Source organism: Grammomys surdaster, unplaced genomic scaffold (assembly GCF_004785775.1).
Source record: "Grammomys surdaster isolate TR1022 unplaced genomic scaffold, NIH_TR_1.0 135, whole genome shotgun sequence".
Taxonomy (NCBI): Eukaryota; Metazoa; Chordata; class Mammalia; order Rodentia; family Muridae; genus Grammomys; species Grammomys surdaster.
This window is the reverse complement of record NW_021604593.1, coordinates 4086071-4113148: the sequence shown is the minus strand read 5'-3', so window position 1 is coordinate 4113148 and position 27078 is coordinate 4086071. Positions and strand designations below refer to the sequence as shown.

The 27078-nt window shown below is 38.5% G+C and overlaps 1 protein-coding gene and 1 pseudogene across 1 annotated transcript in view; one reads left to right on the top strand and one right to left on the bottom strand.

Annotated features, from left to right (window-relative positions):
- Camk4 (calcium/calmodulin dependent protein kinase IV) overlaps positions 1-27078 on the top strand; it is a 213945-nt gene that overhangs the window by 109077 nt on the left and 77790 nt on the right. The window lies entirely within an intron of this gene.
- LOC114617178 lies at positions 82-628 on the bottom strand (annotated as a pseudogene).

The window sequence follows — 27078 nt, the reverse complement described above, 5'->3', positions numbered from 1 at the left end:
GCCACAGACACTGAGGACCCCTGATGAGACATTTGTCCCAAGCCTGTTGGTTATTCAAATCCAGAAGTCATATTTTCTAATTTACTGCCGGCAATGGCAAAGTCTGGACACCTGGTCATAGACACAGCGCTCACCACATGTAAGGCAGATATCTTTAGCAAAGGAGATGTTCTTGGACTGCCTTACTGCCCTGAGTGTATCCATGAACTCCAGACAAATCTTTCTACAGAGGCATGAGCCAACTCATCATAGCACTCCAAAGGAACAGGGTATTGTTCCACATTCATCTTGCTCCAGTTGTCTGTGTACTGGAAAAAGTCAGGATGGGCATGGAGATGTCATTGTTGTAGAATTTGATCTGGGTGAGCTGAGAGCATTGTCTGAGTGCAGATAGCAGGGCATTGAGCTGGGAGTCCTTCATCCTACACACCTGCAAATCCAGAGTCTCAAGAGTGTTTGCCACTTTCTATAGGAGACCTCTCAGAAGCATAAATTCCAAAGCTAGTAAGACCACACTTCTCATCTCCAGATGTTTTAGCTGAAAGAGGCTTTGAGAGCAGGAGAAAGAATCCAAGTCAGACTGTGAAATTTGGTAGTGAATGATGGAGAGGGTCTCCAAGGGCGTCATCAGGGACCAGTTCTGAGTACTACAGATAGGTCTCCAAGTCCCAGCCAAATCAGGCAGCAATCCAGGCTCCTGGTCTCTGAGTATCAAGTTTCCTAATTTCTTAAGTCAATCCTCAAAATATAAAATGTTTAAATTTATGTTTGTAAGTTTTGCTATATCAATTCCTTAATCAAAATTTTTCTGAACTAAGTATTATTTGAATTTTTTGAAATATAATTTTCTATTAAAGATCTAAATTTTTAAGAAAATAGGTTGTTTTAGTACTAGTCTTAGATGTCACATTTGGACTTGACAGCTATGTGTTTTCTTATTGGCTAAAGCATTAGTAAATTGGCAAGTTATTCCCTTTTTCTTTATTACATAGCTGAGGACAGCATTCTAAGAAACAACCATTCAGAAATGGTTTGTGTAAAGCTGAACATGGTGGTGCACTCTGAAACTTGATGTACAGAGGAAGGGTGGTTGCAAGTTCTAGGCTAGACTGCACTCCACACTGACTGAGATCTTGTCAGAGGGAAGAGGTAGGCAGATCTTCCTGAAAGCCCAGGAAGACCATGTGGATAGGACCCACGTGTCCGTGTCCAGTGGAGCTGTGAGGCTGATGTTGTCAAACACAGTTACTGCTGTGCCAAATGGAACGAGAGAAAAACCCTGGAGGGACCTTGGCTCTGAATGTGAATTAGATGGGACCCCTAGCTTTGTCTTTTAGGATGAACTATGCTTGGAGCTGTGCAAATGAGAGAAATAGCAGGCAAAGCCACAAAGAGCAAATCGCCTCCAGTGTTTAATTCCATATGGGTCACGGAGATGGAAAGTCCTCTTTAAGGGAAATGAATGGAAGCTATGCATCTATTTACAGAGGCAAACTAATGCAGAGGAAATATTTTCTTAGAAGAGCATTCAGCACAGGATTTGCACCTGAGGCCAAAAAGATTGCTGTGGTCAGAAAGGTTGACTTATTTATGTGACCTTTTATGTCAGACCACATAAAATTGCCTCAATTAAAACCATTTCTGACCTATGGTTTAGTGTGACTTGGTTGACAGCTATGGAACCAGTATAATCTCACTGAATATTTCCTAATACTCTCATTTTATGATTGGGTATACTCTTATTTTATGATTAGGTATAAAAACTTTGGAGGCCTTGAGCTTAATCTGCCTAAAACTATGTAACATGTATCTATCTTCCTAAGTACCTAGTCTCCTCTCTCCATGTATGATTCATCTCTGACCATCCAAACATCCATCCATCCATCCATCCATCCATCCATCCATCCATCCATCCATATTAAATTTGTAGAGATAGAGATACAACTACCATAATTTGGTGGCTTTAAAAATATAAATTTATGTTCTTCAAAGCTGTTATTGTCAGAGACCCCAAGGCCCTGAGAGAGAATCTATGCCGTGCCTCATGCCTCTTGCCTGGCTTCTGGTGACAGTAACCCATCCTTGGTGTGCCTTGACTTGTAGAGGTCATCTTTCCAATTTCTGCCTCTGTTACCAAATGGCTGACTTGTTCTCATATTCCCTCATATCATTTTCCCCAGGGAATGAGTGTGGCACACTGTCACTCATCTTTTAGGAATACCAGTACTGCTGTGTGGGAAGCCCGCCCTTCCCAGTATGACCTCATCATAACTAATTACATCTGTAGTAACAGAGTTCAACCAATCATACTATCAGAGAGTATATCTAAGGCTAATTTAAAATTAGCCTATCTAATATTTTATCTGGAGATGAATCATTTCATATTAAAATATTAATAAATACAAAGAAGTTTCCTTGGCTTATAAGTCAGTGTGGTTCTGAACCTGTGGGTTATGATCCTTTTGAGAGTTGGATGACCCTTTTGCAGGTCAATTGGAAAACACAGACAGCTACAAAATGATTCATAACAGTATCAGATTTGCAATTATGGAGTAGCAATAAAATAATTTTATGGTTGGGGGTCACCACAACATGAGGGATTGTATTAAAGGATTTCAGTGTTATGAAGCACTGTTATAAGTGATTAATTTATTATAGAAACATGCTAAGTAAAAGGTTTATTTTCTCTGTTTTGTCAACATGTTTTAAAGATGTTAATGTTAAAATGCTTAATACAATGGACTATGATAAACAATGAATACCTCATGTGTGTATTCAAAGCATCATTTTCAACTGTCTTGCACAGATGTAATAAAGTAGGATAATCAGCAATCAAAGAGAGGCTTGTTATCTCCTTTTAGAGTTAATTGTTTAATAACAGTAGTTATGTTTCTCAAAATATATTTAAACATTTTTATCAGAATTTATCCTAAATCATTTTATGACAATATTAAGTTCTTTTCTCAAAACGTAATATTTTTGAAGTAATTTATTTATACTATCCATAAGAAAATTATATCAGATTTGAAAGCTCTACTCTTCACTGAGAATCTGTCATACATTTTAGGCAAATGCTTGACTCTCTCAGAAGAATATTCACTCTCATGATGAAACTTTGAAAAAAAGCAACATTGACTATTTTCCTATACTAAAACGTACCTGGGCACCTTCTGTAGTAATGGCCAGTTGTCTCATTGTGCCAGTGATGGGGTTAAACTCGGATGACAGTCAGAGTGAGCAAGAGGAGAAACGGGTTGAAGCTCATTTCTGTTCTTTGTTTATTTCCTCCCCCACCTTAGTACTAAACATTCCTGTGGGGAGAAGGCCTGCTCAGTAGGCGTGGCTCTCATCCCCCTGCTCTGCCAGGCCATGACCCAGGTTTTAACATTTTTATTTTGAAGTAGTATTAGACTCCCTGAAAAGACCACTTTGTTGCTCATAAATGCCTCATTATCTCAAGCATTAGAACTAATTGGCTAACAGTTGCCACTGGGGTTATTACTTTGGACTTTATAAGTCTTAAATCAAACATGAAAAAAGAATTACTCACCAGTAGTGAATGTCTTACATTTCCCAACCCTTCCTTGCTTTACTGGCCGTGCAGATATGATTATATCTTGCTTTTCTCTTTGTGCCTGTACAATAAATATACTTTGCGACAACAGCAAAGTCACACTCAAAACTGTATAAAAGAGATAACTTCAAGCATCAAACTTGAACATATTAAGCACAACATATCCATCTTGGCTTGAGTTTTTCTGGGTTAAATGGAATCTCCACTTCTGAAAAATGGAGGGAGACAATGGAGTTTTATTTCAAGGGTGACCCATGTGGATCAAAGTCTCCTTTTATTAGTTAAAAACATATCTTGGAATCTATATGATTTCTGAAGTTTAGCCTACATGGCTTGTTTTCAAAATAAGTAGATTGATATTTAATAAATGTGTGTTTACTGATGATTCATACTGTCTCTGGAAGTTTAGAGACTGATAGAGGATTCTAGAAATCAGATAAAATTTCCAGGTGTATGGCTCAACAGTATTAGTTATATTGTTCTAACTGTAAAATTCATTCTTTCACGAAATAAGCCAGGATCGAGTCTGAGGGCTTGTCTTGGCGTGGGTACTCAGAATGCATGGGTATCTTGACTGTCCCCTAAAACAGTTGTACAAACATGAGCTCTGATCATAGACTCCAGAGATAGAGACGCTGTGTTTGATCATTTCCACTACTTACTATCTGTGTGAGGATAAAAATTATAGTCCATTGCTCAAAGTCTGTTTCAGCTCTAAGTGAGTTTAAGAACATCTAGCTCACAGTATTTCAGTGAAGATAAAAATGAGAATGCTCATATAAAATATTTTCCAGGACACACCAAGCATGTTGCAAGTGAGGCACACAATTCCTAGAGTTTAATAGAGGGAAACCACAAAGGTATTTTATCATGACGTAAATTAGTACTATGAAGTTCTGACATCTCATTAGCTTTGAAATTGAGCAATGTGTGACACATGATTGCTTATGTGTACATTTGTCTGTTTTGGGACAGGGTCTCACTGTGTAGTCCTGGCTGTCCTGGAACTCCCTATATAGTCCGGACTGGCCTCCAGCAACCAGAAGTCTGCCTGAATTTCCCTCCAGAGTGCTTGAATTAAGGCATGTGCCACCATCCCTGGCTATACTGTGTACTTTTGTATGAACAAAATTGATGATACCACTTTTGGAGTACTTTTAGCATTAGTGCAAAAATAGGTATTGATTTTACTATTCTGATTAATAACATTAAATGTGGCATGCAGAAAAGATTTCTGATATTATGCCTTGCTATTTAGGAAAATGTATACTTGTGATACCTAGATTGGAACATTTCTGCCAGACAGCTCTTTTCTAGTTTGTACTTGGGTAACATGTACCAGGACCCATAGTGCTACAATATTTTCAGGCACAAGTTTTGTCATCTTAGTGATTATGGTAGAAAATTACCTATACTTTTTTGGGAAGTATTTTCCTCGAGTAATTTTAGCAAATATTCACCAAGTAATTGCTGTCAAGTTTTATCTTTTTTCATGATAACAATTTATGCTCTTCAGAGGGAGAACTATTAACTGTGATCTACTGTGATCTACTTAAAAACTTCAATTAAATTTTCTTCTTATCTTTATAGAATTTGAATAGATGGCTGTGATGTAGCAGTGGGATGTAGAGGAATGTTCTAGATAATTTTACAGACTGGAACCAGGTTTCCTTCTAAATACTGTTTAGATGAATATTCATGACAGCTCCACAAGGAGAGATTTGCAAGTCATCTAGTTCTTGGAGACAATACCCTTTCTTTTCAGTTTCCGAACAGGATTGCTTGAAATAGCATCTGTGGAAGTACACAGGCTATCACTGTGTTTCCTAAATGCTCTAGGTATTCACAGTGTGTCTCCCTGTTCTCCAGTCTAGCCCTATTTATATTTGTAACTGTTAAATATTGTATCAGTATTCACTAAGATTCCTTTAGAAATGATATGTGCCATTTATGTACAGAACTGATTTTGAATCCAGATGTGCTATATTTCTGTACTAAGTGCTGAACCTTGGCCAAGTGACAGACTTTAGCTGTCACAAACACTCATCATACACAAAGAAGCATATGATCAAGTGGAGACACTAGTATCTCTTTATAAGAAAACTAGCAACAGGAAATTCAAAAATATTCAAAATGGCACCCACAATTGTTTGTCACTCTGAGAGGTTGATATGTATTCATGTATTCATCTAGTCATTCATTATTCTTTCTTTTGAGGTTTGGGGATCAAACAGAGCCTTGTGAATGTTAGGCAAGCATTTTATCAATGAGTTACGTCCCATGCCTGTGTTATTACCAGTCTATAGCTAAGTCTCAGAGACTAAATAGAATTATTGGTTATGGTCTGAGTCTTGTGTGGCTAAAGCATGCTTTGAACTATTAGTATCAACTACTGTAACACTTTATCACTACCTATAGAATTACAGAACTGAAACCAGCTTTAGCAACTTTGAATATTTTATTTTAAGAAACAAAATGATATCCTAGATTTTATATTTAGGACCTTTGGAAATAAAGCTTTTGTTTGTTTCCTTCAGTAACTTCTATCAGTGTCTGTTCACAGCAGTGTTCAAGCCCACATTCCAGCAGAATTGCATTTGTTTCTCGAAAATTAAGCTAATTTTCTCCTTTTCAGGTTTCTGGTATTGATGGGTCAGTAATGTGTATATTATCCATGTCGTGTAATAGATCATTCACTATTTGGTGGATTTGAACAACAAGGCTTACTGTTCTTCACAGTTTGACCAGATGATTGGGTGATGGATTTTTGTGACTCCATCACAATTAAGAGTTGTTTGATGCTCTTAGGGGGGTCCACATAATTGCAAATAGCTGGGTCCCTCTGCTGTGGGTGGGCAGCTGGAAAGACTGTCTCTTCTCTCCATTTTTCCTTTATTCTATCATATAAGAAGCTGTGTCTCTGTTATTGTTCTCTCCCTCTTCTGGGAGTAGGGAATATTCTACCTTAGAGGCCAGCTCTGATCTCTTGGAAAGGCTTTCTAAGCCTCACTGTGGCTCTTGCATTAGTTCTTTGTAATTTTAGCTTGACCTATGAGTCATTTTCCTTATACACAGGAAATGATTCTTGTTGATGACTGAGGACCTTCGTCTGCTTCTTCACCATAGAAAGAAGCCTGCCTTCTTTTGCAGATGACCCAGGTCCTCTTAGTTCCATTCTTCATGAGTGTGACTGTCTTTAAAACATTCCATTTTTTTTTAAATCAAATTAGTATGCACTCGGTTTTTCTCCAAAGTATGCAGTTCTTCTCCATCCAAATCTTTCTTGCTTTGGCCATGTCAAGCTGCCATGTAATAATGTCTGGGTGGTTGAAGGCCATGCCAATCCACTACAGAGCCTGGAAAATATACCTTCAATATATTTATCTTCTTATAGTCTATTCAGGACAAATGGCCTAGTGTAGTTTACCAAGTTTTTCTGGATAGAAGTCAGCGTTGTTCAGAGGCACTCTTGGTGACCTTTTTGGCTGAGTAAGGAGACTTGGTGTAAGCTGTTGACCACACACAGACAGACATTTCTGTCATCTGTGGCCAAAGCACAGTAGCCACTCCCAAAGGCAACATTTCTTGAATCCAAAGAAAGTTAAAAAATTCACTAAATTTCTTGCATTTCTCCAAGTAAATATTTTCCTTAGAGTGGAGACTTTGGGGGCCACAGAATACTCTTTTATAAGTTAACTTCTTGATAAACAGAATTAAAACACACTGTATTGTGAATTCCTCAATCTTAAAAGTCTTCTAAAACCACCTTGGTTTAAATGCAGCCCTGTATTTTGTGTTGATTATTAATGAAATCGCAGTTTTTCAGCCTGTTTCATAATTTCTCTGAACTACAGAGAAACCTCAGGAATGTGACCAAATGCTGTTAGAATTATAATCAAATTTAATGATGTTCTTCAGTATTAAGTCAAGAAATAAAACTTGCTTATGTTTCTATACACTGAACAGCAAGCCGTCTTAAAAAGCAAAACAAAACCAGTTTCATTTTAAAAAGGCATAAAAATATTTAAAAGATGAATTTAACACAGGAGATAAAAGACTTGCACATTAAAATTTATGAAACAACAATGAATGAAACTGCAGAAGATGCACATAAGGGGAAAGATGCCTTATGTTTGTGGAAAAATTAGTGTGTCCATGTTATCCAAAGTGATCTGTGAGATCTATGTACAATTAGTGCCAGAATTCCAATGTCATTTTTTCATAGAAATAATAAAATACTAGTAAAATTCCTGTGGAATCACACACATACACACACACACACACACACTCACACACACTCAAAGAGATGGAAATGAGATCCTTATCTTACATACTACAAATCTTAACTATAGTTGACTAAAGATTTAATGCAAAATATCAGCTGTAAAATTTGTAGAAGAAAACAACCAGGATATAACTTGGAAAATGATTTTTTTTTTTGGCTGTGGTAATACAAATAGCAACAGCAAGTTTAAACTAGTAGAACTGTATCAAACAAAAACGTTTCTGTACAAAACAGGTGCCGTGCTGTTGAATGCAGCTACTTGGAGAGGGAACAGTGAGGTAGGACTATCTCTTGAGCCATGAGTTCAGGGTCAACCTGGACAACAGCATGAAATAAAAGTCTGCTAAGCATGTTGGCCCATACCTGCAATTCCAGCACTCAGTGGCTAAGGCAGGGAGAGCATAAATTTGAAGCTACTATGAGTTACATAGGGATACCAGACTACCCAAAACATTATACAGAACCTGTCTCACAAACAAGTAAATAAAATTTATGCACTACAAAAAACAACTTAAAATGAAAATATTTGTACTTCATGTATCTCGTCACGGTCTAACGACCACACTATTTGAGAAATTTAAAGAAACTCATTACCAGGAAAACAAACAACTGGATATAGGCAAAGAACCTGAACAGATATCAGATATCCTCCCCAACGTGCCACAGAGTGAGCAGCACACATGAAAAGATGCTCAACCTTCCTAGTGAAATCAAAGGGACAGCAATATGTCAATATCTTTATTAAGATAGCTGTAATTAAGAAAAGAATGTTTCAAGCATTTGAAGAACAGGAAACCTTGATAAATTTTGGCAGGAGTGTAAACTGACAGTCATTATGGAAATCAACATGGAGATTCTCCAGAACTGAAAATAACAGTAGCTTTGACTCAGCAATCCCTTCTCTAGATATAGCCCCTAAAATAAGATCACTACCTGAAAGAGGCTATCCTTCCTTCTGTGCACCTTACAGCATCCTTCACAGTAACAATTCTAGAAAAACCCTGTGTTCCTCGAACAATGAAGAAAGTGAACTGTGAATGATGATAAGAAATATTAAAAAAAAGAAATATTAAAAATGTCAAACAATATTCAGCCTTCAAAAGGAAGTAAATCATGTCTTTAGCTGCAATACACATGAATCCCAGAGGACATTACACCAAGTGCAATCAGCCAGACACAGACATGTAAATATGATCTCACTTACATGTAGAATGTAAACATGTTGAAATCATAAGGATGGAGAGTGAAAGTGAGTTTGGAAGATCCCTGTCACAAGGTGTGAGCTCTGGGGACAAATGACAGTGTCTCTTGCCTCGCCTTCTGCCTGACCTTTGGGAATGTTGAAATCTGACTACAGGCCTCACATATGCTCACTGCTGTGATGCACAGAAGAGGCGGGGCCTTCGCTCTGGTTTAAAGATGTGCCTCCATTTAACACTGCTATGAGCCACTCGTTTGTGTTCTCTGAAAGTGCAGGCAAGGTCACCTTGGCCAGTGATGGAAAGGAGAATAAATCAGAAACACAAATAGACTTTTGGGGGCCAGTCGAGGTCTCAGCACATATTAAGGAAAGAAGCTTGCAGATAACAAGCCATGGCAAGTGAGGTGTAACTTTTTCAAGAGCCTGTCAGTTGGAACATATTGATTTTCGTAGGGACTATTAAGCCAGGTTTCCTGAAATAGGAGCAGAGATATTTCTATTCGGTCTGTGACAGGTAGGTGTGTGTCTAATGAAGAGAGAAGATGGCTGAGTGGAACATTAAAATCTTGGCCTGTTATGCCCCATACCATTCAAGAGACCACTTGCAAGTCTTAGCATTCTTGTTGACACTTCTTCTCTGTAATTTGTGGAGGATTTTTTTTCTGCTCAGATATAAATATTGAAATTTGTCATAATTCTGCTTGCTTATCTATGTTCTTACCTACTAAGTTATCATAGTCATTTTATTTCCTTTGGTTTGCTTTGTGAGCACCATAATCCAGAAATAAATCAATGAGGTTGGGTGAGAGGATAAAAAATGGGGGGGAGGGGCAAGGGATAGGGAAAGGGTAAGGAAAGGGGGAGGTATTGATTGTTTAAATAGGTGATATTGCTCAAAAACAAGCATAGTCAAAAGGTAAGTAAGTACATTTAGCTATCTATGATTTGCTTAAACCACCATATTCAACCTCCTGGTACTTTTACAGTGAGAAATTGGAGCTTAGAAGATCTTGACCTTTTAAGTTGAATCTATGGGACAGAAAAATGAAATGTGTAAAAAGCCAAAATCAGAGGACATATGAGAGAGACAGAAGTCTCCAAGAGCTGAGTGGGAAGTACTTTGTAACAAGCAAGCCTTGGACAGGAGCAGTAGGATTCAGAAGAAAGCGATGTCTGAGAGAGACAGAGAAGCCACATAGTCTATTTGCCTAAATGCACTTAGTATTCATATCTTAAGGAGAAATAGAAAAGTCTCAACTTCAGTATTAATAAAAAAAAAACAAGAAGTTGTGAGATTTACACTTTGCTTCCATTTTAAACTGTTTTAAGGTACAGAGTTTCATCCATTCAGACAATATAAGACAAAGGAGAAAGATGGCCAGAGATGCTCCAACTGTGGATTTCGAAAGCTGCTGCTTACCTTCAGCAGAATGGAGGTGGATGTTCCTGTGCCAGAGGATTTTAACTAGAAGAGATTCAAATAGTTCTCAGCATTGAATTTGTTTTTTTAAGTTTTTTTTTTCACATTGAGCACTCCGGAATGTTCCTTCAGTAGTTCTAATTGTAACATATACAATATCAGTCAGAAGGTGGCCAGGGATTAATTACCAAGTATGACACGCCTCCTTCCTATGCTAGTACAAAGCTCTGCATGGTGGGAGTGTTTGCTCTGTTTAGTAGAGTTTTAGATATTTATCCAAAGTATACAGAAACATGTATGACAAGACTTCTGAGAATCTAAACTAGGCCTTTTGAAATTTGTTTCATCAAGGCAGTGAAAGGAAAAATGGACAAACGAAGTCAGGAATGATGTTGGTCCAGACGAGCTGTTGTTTCTTCCCAAGCTAGTAAAACAATAAAACAAAACAAAACAAAAACACCTAAACCCTCATTGACATAGCCATAGAGGATTCCACTGAAGCTTCTAAATCGTGCTCTAAAACAAGGGCAAGTAATGTTATCTGTGTAGAGAACGCAAGCAATGTGTTTCCTCTCTGAATTGGGTTAAGGCCGTGGTTTAATGTGTCTCAGCATGCATTATCCACTACTGTGGTTTGGTTGTGAATTCCCCAGAGGTTCATGCGCTGGAAGCCCAGCCCCTAAGGGCATGGTAGTGAAGTGATGCGGTTTCAGGAGATGATTACATCATGCTGCTGAACCACACTTGGAGATTAGTGAAAGCACTGAGTTAGTTTTCTGAGAAGTGCCTGCTTTACAGCAAGGCCATCTCTTCTGCGGCCAGTTCTTTTCCTAATTTCCCACTAATGTGTCAGACAGCCCGGAGGTCTTTGTCTCAATGCTGTCACCTTGCTACTTGAACCCCCCAGTTCTTAAGAATCATGAGCCAAATGAACCTTTTTATTAAGGGATATCTTGCCTTAGGTGTTCCTCTGTGGTAAACATAAAGTGAACTGAGAGATCCACTAAAAAATGAACAAGAACAACTGGGGACATGTGATCTGTGACCTACATCTGTGTTTTGGTGCTGGCCCTTCAGCTGTCTTAGTGCCAGGATTTTTCTTTAAGATATTAAAATCAGAATAGTCTAGAACAATTTTTTTATAATGGCATCCAGCTATGCTGTGTTTTCTGATCCATTTGAAGACATAAAGCAATGATGCACAGAGCCTGTGACTGACATCTTTTATTGATAAACCGAAGCTCATGTAAAGTGACTACTCTTGTCTTTTAAATTTTGACATATTCTACAAAGGGAATATTGATGAAAGTCAAGTCAAAATTTAAGCACCACACTAATATCTGCACATACACTCAAATAAAAGTGTTCTTTATTTCTTATAAAGAATTATCCTTAAACCTAATACCACTGAGTATCTGGAAGGGAAAATACTTTTTTAAAAAAAAGTCAAAGCTTTCTCTTTTTTTCCTTCTTTGAAATCATTTCTTGGGCTGGGCAAATGGCTCATTGGTTAAGAGTGCCTGCTGCTCTGGCAGAATACTGGTGTTTGGTTCTGAGTACTCACATTGGGTGATTCACAATCGCTTCTAACACACACACAAAATAAACATCTTAAATATATGTAAAAGTATTTTTTGTTGTTTTTAGGGTGGGTTTAGCTGTGACTCAAGGTTCTGCCTACTTTATCCTGTTCTTTCCAAGTGGCTCTGGAAGAGCTTTTTCATCCATGGCATGTTCTCCATGGAAGGCATAAAGAGTCCTCATGCCAGGACCTTTGCCAGTTGCTATCTGCAGAAGAACCTAGCCAGGTAGGAATATTTGCAGCTGTACATTGCTGGGGATAGATGATGATTTTCACCAGTGGGACGAGAAAGCCAATAAACACCCTGCAAACATTCAGGAAGGAAGGAAGCCCCACAGTACACAGAGGTCTGCCACATGGACTGTACACCCCTTGGAAGCTGCCGCTTTCCATCTCATTGGCTTGAGAAATATAAAGAGAAGATGATGGCAGGACATTAACATAGAATGGGCACTCATGAACACAGTCCCTCTGAGGACAGCTTTTAGATTATGAATCTTTTAACACAGAAGATGTGAGGATGAGCTATGGGGGTGCTTTGAGGACATGCAGAACACTGTATGGAAAACCACTCTGCACACATTCTTCCAGTCCTGATTTCTGAAGCATCTGGCGCCTTCTGGGAAAGTGGGACTCTGGCATTTGTTGATGTTAAGGTAAGTATTCTGAGCACGGAAGGCAGATCCCGACTTTCACATCTAGAAAAGGGAGCTGAGTACCAACATCTACAAGACCCTTTTAAAGCCCTTCCTCTGTGTAGCCCTTCTGCTTTTTATCTCCTCCTTTTATAATATAACATTTTCTCTTCCCTTTCTTCTGCCCCTAACCTCCCATGTACTGCTCCTTGCTCTCTTTCAAATTCATGTCCAGTTTTTCATAAATTGTTATTGGATGAATATATATATATATTCCTAAATATAACCTACTCAGTCTATATCATGTTACGCACATATATGTATGTGTGTATATATATATTTTTCAGGGCTAACCATTTGGTGTGCTCTTTCCTAGGGAAGACTATTTCTCCCACTCAGCATTCTCAGTTGCCTATACTTTTTGTGTGGGGCTGAGGCCTCAGGCTTTTGGCATATCTGTTAGTATCATCCTGGTTCAGAATTTGGGCAATCGCATTGGTAATACCTTATGAATATAGCTTCTGTCATAACTAGGAGACACACCCTCTCAGCAAACTTCTTGATCTTTTGGCTTACAGTCTTCCTGTCCCTGCTTCTTCGTGTTCTCTGAGCCTCAGGTGTGGTAGTGTTTGTAGATGTATCTGTTGGCTTTACAGCTCTGCGTTTAGGCTGTAGGTCTTCATCTGTTGCATTGAGAAGTTACATTGATGAGGAGTGAAGATTATCTGTGGACATAAAGACAAATGTTTAGATTGTAATTAAGGATTATGCTGTTTAAGTTTTCAAATGATTGTTTTTAGCATGTTTGAAGAACAGTCATCGGGATGTTGGAAAAAGCACTTTTGGGGAGGAAGAGGTGGTTGGACAAGGAACTAAGGTAGTCGTTAAGAGCATCGAGGTGTTTTATGTTTAAATATATTCTTGGTAGAGGATGCACTGCCAAGATCTAATTGAAGAGTCTTAAAATGCTAATGACTCCAGAATTTTTATTTCAATTACTTAATAGGTGATGAAGGCATGAGCTTTTTAAATATAATTAATGGCTTGGTTTTCTAGTGGATACCCAATGACTTGGTTTTAAGAATCACTCAGATCAAAGGACTGTCTTGGGAGCTCTAAGCTTCTCTGGTATTTTGCCCTCACTGTAGGTGATTTCAGATTCATGTACCTGAGCCATTGACTGAAAGAAACACAAACTAGAAGCTAAATCACACTGTTTCTGTATACTCTTGAGAATTTTAAAGGCATTTTGCAAAGTATGATCTTGGCCATGTAAAATTACTAAAGATACTGAGAAGAAACTATTAGAACCCAAATATATATAGGGCATGGCTGATTTAAGGACAACTGAAGTTGACTCTAATGATTAATAGTACTGATTAAACATAAGAAATGACCTTAAATATTCCTTAAAATTAAAATGAGGAGTGCTATTTTGGTCCCAGTTTCTGAAAAGGTCGAGAAAAATATATATTTAAATGAAAACACACACGAGTTGCTCCCTCTTTTCACTGCTTGGCAGGGACATTATCTTGAACTTATGGATTTGATGAAGCTCTCTTTTACTCTATAGTAACTTCTCCTGCCAGAGTTTGAAATTGTTAAACAAAACACAAGAAAATGTTAATTTTGTAAATGTCATCTTAGGGAAGGCACCGGCATTCACTGGGCCTCCATGGACTGAGAAGTTTCTGCACAGACTGTTAATTCATGTAACACCAATAATGCTGGTTATGATCAATGTGTCCAGTTTGTATGTAAAGAAACTTAAGTAATCCTTGTACAGATGAAGTGACCAGAGAGAGGACTCAGAGTAACCAACCTATCCAGTTGTCAGATACAATTAAATGACAATTTAAGTAGAGCCAAAGGTGGTCCCTGCCACAGGGCTTATGTTAGTTCAATTGGTAAAGAACGGACATAACATCTGGATTAGGCATTGGTCATATTGGGCCATTATGTTTTTAGTGACAAAGTAACAAATAATTTTTTTCTGGTTTGAAATATAGAAAAGACATTTTAAAAAAAAAGCTAAAATTACATAAAACAACATACTGACAACTACTTATGTTACAACTGTAGCTCTTTTTCATATTTCTTATATCTTACACTTAAAAATACATGGTATATGTTTGATTTCTTTCTCCTCTCATAATCTAAGCCCTGAAAGAGGACTTGGGTGTTTCGGCATTGACTCTCTTTTCATCCTGGGATATCACTCTCTGTTTGGAGAGGACTTGACCATGCTGGTGTTGGCATCTCTTTTGGGAAGATGTCAAGGCTCTGGGTCACAGGAGGTCTCATCATTCTTTTATTCACCTCTGCTGTTGTACTTGATACAAATCATGAACTATTGCAAATAAAAGCAAGGAGTGGTGTTTGAAGGAAGTACTGTAGAGGTATCCTTTCTGACAGTGGAAAAAGCTCTGTGTATAATGATAGGGGAGAAAAACAGGTAGGATTTAAATACAAGCTGCAGTGGATTTAAAAATTAGTGAATCCACCTGATATCTCTAAATTGTATTTCATAGACTGTTTATTCACGTACCTCGGGAGAACTTGAGAAGCTGTAGTACGTTGGCATGTATTATATAGTTAGAAACCATGGGTTTCTATGTGGGTGTTTAGCGAATCTTGATGCTTTTCCTTGGCTGAGGCAGTCATTCGCCACTCCATTGTTGGAAAAAAAAAAAGAGCACACACATGCAAGCATACATACACATACATATGAACAGATGCATGTGTGCACATACATCTTAAGACCTAAAATGATAGGATGAGAACTAATTAATCCTAATATCATTTTACCAAGACTTGATATTAAACCAGGACTAAGCTACCCTTTTATATTTATTAACCAGCTCCCATTCCTTAATCATCTTTTCAATAATTTATTGTATTGGGCATTGGTAAATAAAACTAGGTTTGCCAATATGCTGGAAAAAAAGATTCCTTGATGTTGCCATAGAGTTAATGCTTCATTGAAGGAAGAAATAGACTGGAATAATAATTAGATGATAATGTGCATTTTTACAAGTGTTTTAAAATAAATTGGGTGGTCTAATTCATGGCATATGTCTGAGGTTATATATCTTGTGTTATATTTTATTCTGCAATACATCCCATGATGACCTTGAGCTCATGACTCTCCTGCATCAGCTGCCCAAGTGATAGTATTCTAAGTGTCCACAGCCATGCCTGTGGAGTGGTGAGAAAAGATGCTCTTAAGTGAAGTGAATGAAGAAAAAGACTGATGGAGGGCAGAGCACAAAGGCAACAAGCGTGGTCCAGGCGCTACATATCCTCTGGAGGGAAGAAGCTACATTGACCCAAAGAGCGAGCTCTAATATGTGTGGCAGAGTTTCATTTCGTCTAAGCACAGTGGGACATCAACAAAGGCATTTAAACCAGGGAATGGCATGACCTGATTTACATTTTAAGAAATCATTCTGTCTGCTTTGTGTAGAAGGAGGACCTGCAGAGGCTAAGAGTCAAAGCAGGACATTATTGTAGACATTAACTGCTGTAGCCTTTAAAGGAAAAGTCAGACATGAATGGAGACACAGTGAGAAATGTTAGTGCCTAGAGCCCAGGTAGGAAGACTCAGGGGCACATACAGGAGATTGCTTCTATGGAGGGGAGCAAACACATGCTTCACAAACAGGACTGGGTAGTGTGTGCTGTGAGGGGAGATCTTTGTAAAGATGAGAGAAACTAGATCAGGATTACCCCTGTACAGTCTTAATTCTGGGGAGAGAACAGATATAAAGAGAGGAGACAGACGTACACAAATCCTTAAATGACCAGGCCATCCCAGTCAGTCAACAGGTTCTCCAGTGCAAGAGTGAGGATTAAAAAGAAAAAGACAATTAGACAACGCTGTAGCAGGATCCCAGCCAGTTCTGAGGCTGAGGCAGATTTATCTTTTCCCAATCTGCTTTTATACCATTTTAATTACATGTAAGTATTAAGGTCAGTTCTAGGTTGAGGAACTAGCAATACAATAGATACAAATAGTTAAGGAACAAGAAAGACTATAAACAAAGTCCTGTGATCACTCCCTTGATCACTGTTTCTAAGGGCTTGTCAGAATGACCAAAAATCTGAGCCTACTTCCCTATCCTAGCCCACAGTCATATTCAGGCCTGAAATCTGCTTCTTTGTTCTACCCTAAGATTTAAATTCCTGACTGAAATTACTTCCCTGTTCTAGCCTAAAATTAGAATTCTGCCTGTGCTTACTCCCGTGACAGGGCCCAAGGTCAGATTCCTGCCTCAAGCCCATTTCCTTGTCCTTGGCCAATGTCAGATTCCTGCGAAGCAGCCCCCAAAGCCCTCCACACTTGAAGGCCTTTCTCCGTTGCATGCCTCCCATCTCCTCCTCTGCTGTACCAACTCTGTTTTCTGTGGGACTCTGGCATCCTCCCAAATCATTTGTATAAACTTTGTTCAGCTTACTGTCTCCCCCAGGGATGTTAAGCCTGTGTCCTTGGCTGTCAGTAAAAGGACTCTCCCCTTTGAAGCATATTCGAAGAAATGTCTGTACTCAAGACCTAAGAATAGAAGCCTATGGGAGGCTCACTCTAGGAGGAGGAATTGCCTCCTTCCTAGGCCACCTCTGCCATAGGCTTTGTTTTCCAAATTGTGGATGCTTTTTTCTAAGTTAAGCTTCCAGAGCCATTACTGTGTTGTCCAAACTCAATTCCAGTTCTCTATACAAAGGCTCTGCTTTTCTCCTTTACCCCTCTCTTCTAAAAGTCTGAAAGGAAGAGGTGGTGACTGGTAATAGAATAATTAGAAGACTCTAACTCTCAGAATTTCCAACCCAAAGTAAGCAGATAATGAAGTGAAATGCTTGTTTAGAGTCTGTCTTCTTCCACTCACAGCAAAGTTGACTGTACACCAGAAATGTCAATCAGATATTGAATTCCCTGACAGGTTATACCTGCTACCTGTCCTTCCCCACCATGTCCAATGGAATGTCACCACCTCACCTCTAAGCCACCACCTCCTTCCTGTTGACTCCAAACTCACAGCAAATGATGTGGAAGACAAATGGTTGCGGGCAATTAGCATGAAGTTCAATGTGGAAGGGCCCAGGAGGAAATCTTGGTTTCTCTAAAGCATATCAGTAAACTGGAGTAGAAGAAACGGATGGAGGGTGAATTCAGTATGAAGGGCCATGGCTTCGTTTGTGTATATCTGAAGCTGCTTCTCTCCTGTCTTTTGCATCTGTATAAATGGCAGTTTCTATTTCTCTGGGCATGCTGCTCCACTGCTGCTCCCACATGCTCGGGTCAATGTTACCTTATCAGCCTTTCCTTTACCATCTCCTTCACTTTGACTCCTTGCAATGTACAACATAGCAGCACAAGGCCTATCATTTATTTACTCAAGTTCTGCCTCTACTCGCATAGAGGGTTTTTTTCCCTCCAGAGTCTGTTTTATTCACTGATACACTGTCATGCCCAGAATATTGTCTGTATGTAACAGGTGCTAAAAGAGTATTTGCTGAAGTAAGAGATAAACATGATGATTATGGTAAAATAATTCTTGGATATTTATGCATTTGCAATGATTGGAGAGGAGAATGAAGGCAGGTAGATATATCAGGAGTTGGAGGAGACAGGGTATAAACTTATCTATGTAGAATGAGAACATCAAAGGCCTTTAAACTTGGTGTTATAAATTTACCCCCAATGGATATAGTTCAGATACAGAAGTAGAATAACAGTGAAACTTAACTAATGTAGGAATTTTGTCTGGAAATTACAAGTGGATGAGAGACAGCAGAAGGGTTGAGAGTGTGTGTAGAACTGAAGAGGTCAGCTCAGGAACTGTGGAAAGGTCAGGGAACACTTGCCTCTCCAGAAGGGAGAGGCTAATTAACATTCCTCAGACCACATGGGGGCTGGGTGGGGGGGAACTGACCTGTGGGTGGGGACGCCTACAGACAAGGGAAGTCCTTGCCACCCCCTAAAGACCAATCAGTTTAAAAAGTCACACTGTTCTACCAATCACATATTGCCTAATGGCTGCTGCCCTGAAAACTGTATAAAAAGCTCACTGGTCGAGCTGCACTGGGTTGCCACTTCACCTTCGGTGTAGGATGACCCCAATGCATTGGAACAATAATTTTCTCTTGCTTTATGCATCGATTCCTGGCTCTGTGTGGTTCACTCAGGGGGTCCCCGGTAAACTAAGGCTTGCCAGAGTCTTACAGAACAATGCATGAACTAACAGACCATGGACTCCAAGTTAAAGTTAGAGAGAAGTCAGAGGTGGAAATCAGTGTGCACTGCTGGATTTCGAGGCGTTTGCAGTGCCCAATGGATGGTAATAGCTTGGGATGTAACCATGAGAGTACATTGCTAAGCAGGGTCAGCAGAAGAAATGGGAAACTATTGAGTAAGTGGTAAGCAGTCCTGACTGTTGGATACATCATTAAATTGTTGCCTAAGCTATTAAGAGCAACCATGGCAGTAGCTGAAGCAGGGATGCATGCGCGAATAGTCTTCCAAACAGGAATGAGGTGCAGGGAGGTAGGAAGTGACTACAAGGGAAAGTTAAAGGTTACATGCTGGTGATGATGGAGCCACAGCCTTAAGCAGCAAGGACCAGGACCTGTGGTGTATTTCCTCCTGAAAGCAATACAGATCACTTCTAAGGTCTATGCCAAAAGCAAGACAGTCACAACATGTCCAGATTTACCTTTAGACAAGAAGACTGAGGAATAAAACAATCATCCTTAGTTAGAATTCTGCAAGTATTAGGGATACTAGCTTTATGTAAGAAATCCTTCATTTGATTGCATGTGTGCCACGTTTAATATTTGCATGTCTAAACAGCAGTCCTTACCTTTCAAATCCTTGTAGACTAGGACTGCTCTGGAATTTAACAAAATTCCACTTCTCAAGTCTCTTTTCAAGTGTACAGGGGTCAGGAGAGGCCTGTCAAGTCTCAGGAAATTAAGCAGAACCTATGTGGAAGGGAGTCATTCCGAAAGCTTAAAGTCATTTGTTATGTTTCAATTAGAAATTTATATTTTCCATGTTTTGACATTGCCTCTGAGAAGCACAATTCGGTGCTTTGCATCATTCTCTGAAAATTATTTAAACCCAAAATGAACCAAAGGTGGCAGAGAATACAGAGAAACAAGATACATAGTTTCATTTTCTGTAAATATAATTTAACCTAATGTTGTGGGTCTGTCAGTGCAGATGGATGTGTGCACATAGGTAGGTATGTGTGTTTGTGTGTGTGTGCATTCACATGTGTAAGAGGCCAGCATTGAATATTACTTTTTGGTTATTCTCCACACTTAATTTTTGAGACTGGCTCTCTCACTGAAGCTCGTTGGGTACTGGATTTGGCTGGAATGGTTGGTCAGGGAGCTCCAGGGATCCACCTGCGTCTACGTCCTCAGTAGTAAGGGCCAGGTGAGCGCCACCATTCTTGATGTTTTATAAGGCTCCTAGAGATCCACCTTAGATCTCCATGATTGTGCAGTCCTGAGCTGTCTCACCAGCCCTAGTCCTAGTTCTGAGTGGAAATGTTGCTACCCTTGATGGAGACATTGCAGACAAAGAACACCTGTCTCTTTTGATGAAGGTCCTGGGACGCTCTTTGGCAACTTCATGTACACACATTTTACAATTTACTCTGATTTCATTTGGTTTACTAAACATAAGAATTAAATTTGACATTATTTAGACTATGAAAGTAGGAAAGGGAAAACTCCAGCTACCCACCAGACAGCTCTTCTGTGATCCTGAGACAACATTTTGAATTGGCACTGTGACATGGAAATGGTAAAAGTGCATGCCATTTGCAAAACAGATTTCACAGAGAAACTAATTTTGAACTCAAAAACAAATTACCAAACTAGAAGTCTTTTTTTGTAATGCTATCTGTTTTGAGTATTTCTGAATAAATATAATCTAATGCATAGTTTTAAAAAGGTATCATAATATGGAATCTGTGCTAGATAGCATGGTTAGATATTTATTTAGAATATATGTTTGTATTAGAAAATTTCTTGGTAAACATGAAAATATAAAAATTTAAGGAATTATGTTACCTGCGCTTATTTTACATTGACCAAAAACACAGAAAATATTAGCGAGGATCATGTATTTCATAAGTCCTAAATGTATAATGGATGAAAATGAGTCTTAACTTAGTAGACTTAGGTCCTAAAATTTTTAAAAGAATCATATAAATAATGATAAATATATTTATTTTGTATTAGTAAGGAAATTATTACTGACCTTGGGTAATAAAAGCATAAACTCTAAATTAACAGATAAACAAGAATGTACAAGTCTATATATCTAAGTTACAACTGGGCTAATAAAATTGTACTGTGCATGGAATTCATCATAAATACGTAGACTCAGGTGATCATATTACAAAACTTGACTCACTGTGAAAAGATTGTGTGCATTTGCCTCACTGTGGTGACTCTTTTATTATCTGTAAGACCCTGTTTAAAACTAATAATAATCCATCAGGGTTTTCTTCAGCATTGTCTGCAGAACCCAATTGGGAAGATTTACTCTCATTTACAATTCAAGTAAATACTTCACCAAGGTGGACCCTTCACCTGTGGTTCTCTGAGAACTGTTTCACACATGGAGCGTCATCGGAGTCAGAGTGACAGTGCCAGCTATCGCCACCACTGTGTGTGATGCTTTTATGTGCATGGTTTCAGTCAGTCAGCTCCAGCACCTTCTTCATTGCCAAGGTCACAATGCCAGTGCTCTGCAAAAGGCTGTGTAGTTTTTCAGTGAGCCACTATGGAGGAAATCTGTCCCTATCCGGTGTTCTTATAGACGTTTTGTACACAAGTGGAGTAGCTTTTGCACTTTGGAAATTTTTCATGAAATTTATAATTTCCCCCTAAATTAAAGAAGTTTCCTTTTCCTCCTGGAGCCTCTTGTCTCTATTGCAATGACCTCACTGGTTGACATCACTCACCGGCCATCATCCACATTCCACAGTACACTGTCTCCGTGTACAGTGTATACACTTAACAACATGTTCTGTATTCATTGTTAATGATCGGATGATTTTTGTAAATGTCTGGTTTTTTGTTTTGTTTTTTTTCAATTTTTTTTTGTTGTTGTTTTTTGGAGACAGGGTTTCTCTGTGTAGCCCTGGCTGTCCTGGAACTCGCTGTCCTCAAACTCAGAAATCCGCCTGCCTCTGCCTCCCAAGTGCTGGGATTAAAGGCGTGTACCACCACTGCCCGGCTGTAAATGTCAAATAAGAAAAAAAAACTTTTTACAATAAACCCATATTTAATAATAACAATATTTCAACCCAGGGAGTTATCTTCCACTGAAGAATGGAGATTTGAGTTTTAACTTGATTTTAGGTGTGTTAATGAGTATCTACCTTATTGCATGTGCACTTACATATATGCTTGAAGCCCATGATGGTCACAGGTAGCTTTAGATTCCCTGATTCTGGAGTTACACACAGGTATGAGCCATCATGTAGGTGCTGGGAACAGAACCTCAGTTTTCTGCAAAAGCTCTTAACAGAAAGCCAGCCATCTTATGAGCCTCCAATGGATCTTTTAAAACAAAACACATCCTTTACTATCTTCTGATGGCACTATATAGATACCTCTTCTCCCCAAGTAAATTGGAAGCTTCCTCTGAAAAGGCCTTATTTTGCTTGCTCTTTTGTAGGTTTCACATTGTATAATATGAAGCTGAGCGTACAAAACCTAGATGATAAATACTCATTTCACGTATAATGAAGAGTTAACTTAGAGACCCTTGACTCTCGGTTATATGGAGAGAGATATGAAGTTTTGAGAATATAATGGGAGCTATGGATTTTCCTCCTTCCTAACACAGTATTTTAGGGACTGGTTACCCAAACTTCAACTCCTACTTTTAGTGTTTGCTAATCCTTATTTCCCTACCTTGCATTCTTTCCTTCAACATATGTCACTAGAAACATCAAAATACTGGACAAAATGACACACTACAGGTGAAGAGTAAGAAAGCAGAGTTCCAGGTACAAGTGAGTTTGTCAGATTTATTCATCAGTGACATAGTTGTCACACATCATTTTTCAGTATGGATTCATGTCCAGTCCTGCTTAGCCTTGAAAGGGACAGTGTGACGAGGTTCACAACCCTGGGACACCGTCAGCAGGGCATGGATCTCTGTGAGTGCTGATGGTTGCTATGGCATGGCATAAGGCTTGTTTGTATAAAATTATATGTATATTACTTCATGTTCCTCCTCTGGGAAATGTTCTCCCTGCCAAGGTTATGGGGGAATGTTAATACCAAGATTAATGACTCCATGGTAATTAGAAACAGCAGGAGTCCAGGAGGCAAGGATGTCTCTATGTCTCAGCAAAATGGTAAACACTGAGACCTTTAGGTCAGGCCCTATGGATGTGGGAAAAAACTCTGAAAACATGAGTTCAAAATATATAATTTTTCAACTATGCCAAATATAAGGATGTTATATGAACTATATGAATGGCTTCACAAACCTAAAAGAATAGAGATAGTTGCACTATGTATGACCCAGCTTGTCAGGAAGATACAAAGATAGGCAGATTTCTGAGTTCAACATCAGCCTAGATCAGAGCTAGTTTGGGCTCTGGCCCTTAAATAATAATCTCAGGATGAGATCCCACACTGTGTGCGTTTACAAAGGCAGGCAGATCTCTGAATTCATTTGCAATGTTAAAAATATGTGCTTGCTGTCTCTTTCTAAAACTCAAGGGGCTGGGGTCATGGGGTGCTGATGGGGTCATGGGATAATCAAAAGGGCACCTGGGATAATGATTGAATTGACATGTAAAATAAAAGGGTGGGCTTTGAATCTTTAAGAGATGAGCTATACAGAGAGCTTTCTTAAGAGAGAGCTGTGTCAAGAGAATGCTGTCTAGAAAGCTGTCTTGAGCAGAACATAGGCCATCAGTTGTAACCCAAGATTTGACTTTGAGTTGTTTCTCTTACTGCTCTCAGACACCCCTCCTCAGAACCCCTCTCTATACTGAACTGAGGCTGGTCCTTGACAGATTTACAAGAGTTTCATGAAAAAGAAGCTTAAATTACTACCTTGTAGAGTCTGTGTATTACTGTTAAACAACCATAATTCGAGTATTAAATCTACTGATTACTAATATTGCTATAAGTTAATGAGAATTGGTGATTTATTATTTAATCTGGGACATGGAAAAAAATCAGAGAAAATAATATTTCATGATTTTAGTCAAACAAATAATAAAGAGAAAAATGAAACAACCATTAAAGCAACCTTTGGTGTCCACCAACATCCTGTTTTCAGGATGTTTCAGGAGATTCAGGTCCTTCCCCAACCTGACATTCTAGTTCTTTCAAAGCTGATCGAAGGAGAGGGCTCCTTACCCATGAGTGGGCCTGTCATAGTCACATGTCTCTTACATATAGATTTATGCATTGACAACAAACAAAAAAGTGAGCATATTCATTGAGATTATCACACAGATGGAGAGGAAGGCTCTTCCTTGAAATATGACACTGAAGAGTAAAGATTTGGGGTTTCTATTGCCATATTTTTTACAAGTTGAAAAGAAGAGAAAAATGGAGCCACAAAAACAGAGCAATGTTTGTGTCTGAGGCTCTGTATTTGGCTATCTGTGGACAGATCTTCTGACTTTCTATGTGCCAGATTTTCAACTATGGCATAGGTAAACTTGAGCTGGCTGTTAGTTACTTGCAAATGGAAAATCTTTGCTCTATATTTCTTTTGTCTAAATTGGGCAAGTCAGCTATACTTTAGTCTCTGAGGGAGACTATTGAAGCAGTTTCCTAGTGTTTTGAGTCACAGAACACTAGACAGATGTATTAAGATGTGTCTTTTCTTATTCTTTCACAGGGAAAGCCCTAGAGCCTGTCAGTGTGATATATAGTTACTTGAGTGGGTTTCTTAACCAGCTTGTTTTTCCCTGCTCATAGTAAATCCGTCCTTCCATGTTATCGCCTGTATTAGCTGTCAGTTATGAAGATAGACAGATCATATCTTCCCTGCCTCTCTCTAGACAGAATTTATATTTGATAATTCATTTTGTCTGGGGTGTTCGTACATACATTAACAAATATTCTGAGTTGAAAGATTCTATCCATCAAACACAAGCAGAATACATTTTTTGTTGTTTTTTCATTTTAATAGTTGTTCTGCTTAGTTTTTGTTGTTAACTTGACACATATTCAAGTCACCTAGGAAGAATAAACCTTAGTTGAAGAACTGCTTCAATAAGTTTGGCCTGTAGCTATGTCTGTAAGAGATTATCTTGACTGATGATTGATATAAGGAGACTCCACCCACTGTGGGCAGCACCATTCCTAGACAGATGAATCTGGACGGTAGAAGTGAGCAAGCTGAGTGAGTGAACCTGTAGACAGTGATCCTCCATGGTTTCTTCCTCAGTTTTTCCTTTAGTTCTTTCCCTGACTTCCTTTAATGACAGACTGTCACCTGGAAGCATGGCACAAGTAAACCCTCTTCTCCCCAACTTGCTTTTAGTCAGAGTATTTTATCACAGAAACACAAAAGTTACTAGAATGGTAGTTTAATATTCTTGGGCATGGATTTGTAAAAACACTCTAAGTGTATGAAATGATCTCATAAATGGCCACCAGTTTCATGGCTATGAAGCTTTACTTTAAGTATATAGTTAATGATATTTTATTATTTATAATGTTGAACTTTTTCAACATTATATGGAAATGGTTTTAGTTTTCTTCTTAGTGTGAAAACAATGGATTTTATTATATATTCATTGAGTTTTACTTATTTTCATCTTCTCTTTCATTGCCTCGCTCCACCTTGATCTCTTTCTTTGACTCAAATATATTTCCTCTTATGTTTTTTGATATTATGTGCACATGCATACACACACACACACACTCACGTGTGTATTCTGTAGCTGAGAGATAGTATGATGTTTTTCTTGTGAAGTTGGCTTATTTCACTTAGCATGATGGTCTTCAGTTATGGATGAGGGTTCTTTAACATTTCCTTATAAATATTTTATTTCATCATAAAAATTAAATATTTATACATAGTGACTGATTTCTTTAATCAAGAACTATATAGAGTATGACTAAATTATTTTTAGGAAAAACTATAGATATGTTTAGGAACTAAACTATAGATAGTTTCCTAAAACTAGAAGTATTTGTAGGAAAAGCTATAGATATATTATATGCATATTATATGTTGTAATCAAGGAAATTAACATATAACATTTGTAAAAATTTCTTTGAATATCTCTGTTTTCAAAGAACTTATCATTCTCAATATTTTTATTGAAGAAAAAAAAGTATCAAAAAGACATTGCTTTTTGTCTTGAGTTATGTGTTAACCATATTGACATGGAATTGTGTTTCTCTTCAAGCCCACTTTTTCTTCCTTTTATAAGAACTTAGAAGGTAGAGGAGCACAACAATTCATTTTCTCTGCCTCTCTGGAGCTGGCTTTCAAACATGCACCACAGACTACACTTTGTTTATATAGGACATTTAGAGAGTCCCATCTCTCATTGTTGTGACTAGGAGTCACTCCTGAGCATACAGATGGGAAGCATCTTTTATTTTGCAGATGAGAAATTCAATGGACTTTGTCTCCAAAATGTCAAGTGATGAACCTGCTAGGGCCTCTTAATTGCCACTAATAGAATCTAGTTCTAGATTACAATAAGAAAGAAAATTTGGTAGCTCACATAATTATAAGGGTCAAAGAATGAATGAATTCCTATATAACAATACAGTTCTTTGTGTACCTCAGTAATTTTCCCTAGGTTGACATGCAGTATAAAAATTGGGCATTGGTGACAATGGGGTCTGTCGTTTTTGCTCTCATAATTGCAAATATAAGGGGAATATATTTTCTTGATTATTTAAGCGCAGTCTCTGGGGAGGACACTGTGGGATGGCTTGGTTCTTGCAGAAAGCCATGATGCTATCACCCTTCCACTGGACAGTATATGTGGGTTAGGCTGAATTATGTGGCACATCTATGTGAAGAAGGTGGGCGAAGTGATTGACAGTTCTGTGAGGTTGGGCGAGACCTCTACAAGTGAGCGACAGGCTGAACTTGTATGCTAGTGATAATGGTAGTTATGATGATTTTCGATAGGAAAGGGGGCAGACACCATGTAAAATATCTTATAAATTGTGGTCTCCACCAATTACTGGATCTACTTTGTCTTTGAAGAAGAGAGGTAGAGATTCTATCTGAGAAGAGAGGGAGGACGAAGACCAGAAAAGAGCCCACCATCAGATGTGAAGTGGCTTAGCTATTGCTCTATACCATTGCTCATACATATCCATGATATCTTGTCCACAAATAAGAAAAGTAAATT